This window comes from Humulus lupulus, chromosome X (assembly GCF_963169125.1).
Source record: "Humulus lupulus chromosome X, drHumLupu1.1, whole genome shotgun sequence".
Taxonomy (NCBI): Eukaryota; Viridiplantae; Streptophyta; class Magnoliopsida; order Rosales; family Cannabaceae; genus Humulus; species Humulus lupulus.
The window spans coordinates 128,550,892-128,553,358 of record NC_084802.1 but is presented as its reverse complement, the minus strand read 5'-3'; the positions used below and the strand labels follow the sequence as shown (position 1 = coordinate 128,553,358).

General features: G+C 39.4%; 1 non-coding gene across 1 annotated transcript; it reads left to right on the top strand.

Annotated features, from left to right (window-relative positions):
- The first annotated feature begins 1,734 nt into the window (after positions 1–1,734).
- Positions 1,735–1,841, top strand: LOC133807718 (small nucleolar RNA R71). Its single transcript, XR_009879616.1, has one exon. It is a non-coding gene; the product is annotated as a small nucleolar RNA R71 (small nucleolar RNA).
- The last annotated feature ends 626 nt before the right edge of the window (positions 1,842–2,467 follow it).

Here is a 2,467-nt window from a genome sequence, read left to right as displayed (position 1 = left end):
AGTTCATCCAATTGAAATACTCCATGACATCTTTACCATCCTCCTTATCCACATAAACTTTAGTCAATGTTAACTCAGGAGAGTCTTCCCCCAAACTAGTATCAGACACTGCTCCAACTACCACATCCATACTAAAACAACTATCACTAGCTCTCAGATACTCCATCACCTTGAACACATTGAAAACAACTTCATCTTCTTGAACCCTCAATCTCAGCGCACCTTTCTGTACATCAATTAACGCTTTCCCAGTGGTCAAGAGTGGTTTACCAAGGGTGATCCTCTTCCATGTCTAAAACAATGAAATCTGCAAGGAATATAAACTTGTCAACCTTTGCGACCACATCCTCAATGATACCCCTTGGATGCTTGACTAACCGATCCGCCAACTGCAATGTGATTGTTGTAGGTCTCCCTTCGGCCAAACTAAACCGAAGAAAAATAGACAGGGGCATCAGATTTATACTCGCCCCTAAGTCACACAAGGCATGCTTCAATTCAAAATTTCATCTAGTGCATGGTATTGTAAAGCTCCCTGGTTCTCTAAGCTTTTGGGGACGCTTCCTTTGCAAAATGGCACTGCATTCCTCAGTTAAAGCCACATTTTCATAATCCTCTATATTCATTTTCTTCAATAAGATCTCTTTCATGAATTTTACAAAACTGGGCATTTGTTCTAATTCTTCAGCAAAGGGAATATAGATGTGTAACTTCTTAAATACCTCTAAAAACTTGGAAAACTGTTTATCAAGAGATTTTTTCTAAAGCCTCCGAGGAGAAGAAATCTTGATGTGATGCTCAACAGTCATTGGTGGAGACATTTTTTTGGAATGAAGGTCTTAAATAACCTCCTGCTCAACTCAATCAGACTTCTCCCCCACTTCTTTCTTTTTCTCTACTGCCTACTTTCGTTCTGGATGCTCATACTATTTTCCACTGCATACAGTAACTTCCTGACATTGCTCCTTTGGATTAACCACTGTATTACTAGGCCAAATTCCCTTGAGGCCAAGTATTAAACATATTCGCCAACTTACCCACTTGCATCTCCAAATTCCTGATAGAAGATCTTGACTCTGTCATGCATTTAGCTTGTGTGTTGGTGAGAGTCAATAAAGCAACTTGTAATTCAATGGGCTTTTTAGTTGTAACTTCTGCTCTAGGTTGTTGAAAAGACGAAGCTTGAGGCATGGGCTACTGAACCATAGGTTGTTGAAACTGTAATTGAAATTGTAGTTGCTGGCCTTGATTATTTCTCCAAGAGATATTAGGATGATTTCTCCAAGCCAGATTATATGAGTTAGAGAAAGGATTGTTGTAAGGCCTCTGAAAATTCACAACAGCTTGAACCTGAGCTTTATCTAGGGGAATATTATTATGAGGTTTTGCATTTGTACACTGTTCAAAAGAATGAGGACCCCCACAAATTTCCCAACCTGTCTGTAACTGAATGGCATTGGCTGATACTGTATTCTACTGCAATTGCTTAGTTAGTGTCGTAATTTGAGCAATCAAAGCAGTGATTGCATCTAATGTATGAACCCCAGCTACCATTCTATTACTGTTGCACACTCATTAGACCATTGATAGATGTTTGTAGCCATATCTTCCAACAACTCATTGGCCTCGTTGACAACTTTACTCAGAATTGCCCCTCCAGCTGCAACATCAATTATGGTGTGAGTGGTACCGCATAAACCATTGTAAAAGTTGTGGACCAACATCCACTTTTCAATGTCATGATGAGGACACTTTCTCGATATTTCCTTGAACCTCCCCCAAGAGTCATATAAAGATTCCCCCTCATGCTGGTAAAAATTATTGATCTCCCCCCTTACTTTGGCAACCTTTGATGGAGGAAAGAACTTGGGAAGGAATTTCTAAGCCAACTCCTCCCAAATAATTATAGAATTGGATTGAAGGGAGTTCAACAAACTTTTAGCTCTATCCCGTAGGGAGAATGGGAATAGCCTCAACCTGACTGCATTGTCACTCACCCCATTATACTTGAACGTTGAACATATCTCTAGAAAATTAGCTATGTGCATATGAGGATCTTTCGAGGGGAGTCCACCAAACTGAAATTTGGATTGGACCATTTGTAAGATTGCTGGATTTATTTCAAAATTGTTTGCAGCAACCACTAGCAGTCTAATGCACGAATGTACTCCTATAACGGTAGGGAGTACATAATCTCTGAGTGTTCGTGCATTTTGGCTCTGAGCGGCATTAGCACCTGCATTAACATTAGGCTCATCATCCCTAACATCACCCATACATATTTCTGTCCTTATCTTTCTTCGATTCTTCTTGCAAGTTTTCTCTACCTCAAGATTTATAGGAACTAAACTGTCAGCTCCCCTTCTACTACCCATATAACAATAGTAGCTGGAATGGAGATCACAAAACAAACACAAACCAAATTAGAAAAATGGTCAAGTAACAAACCAAATTAGAAATAAAATTA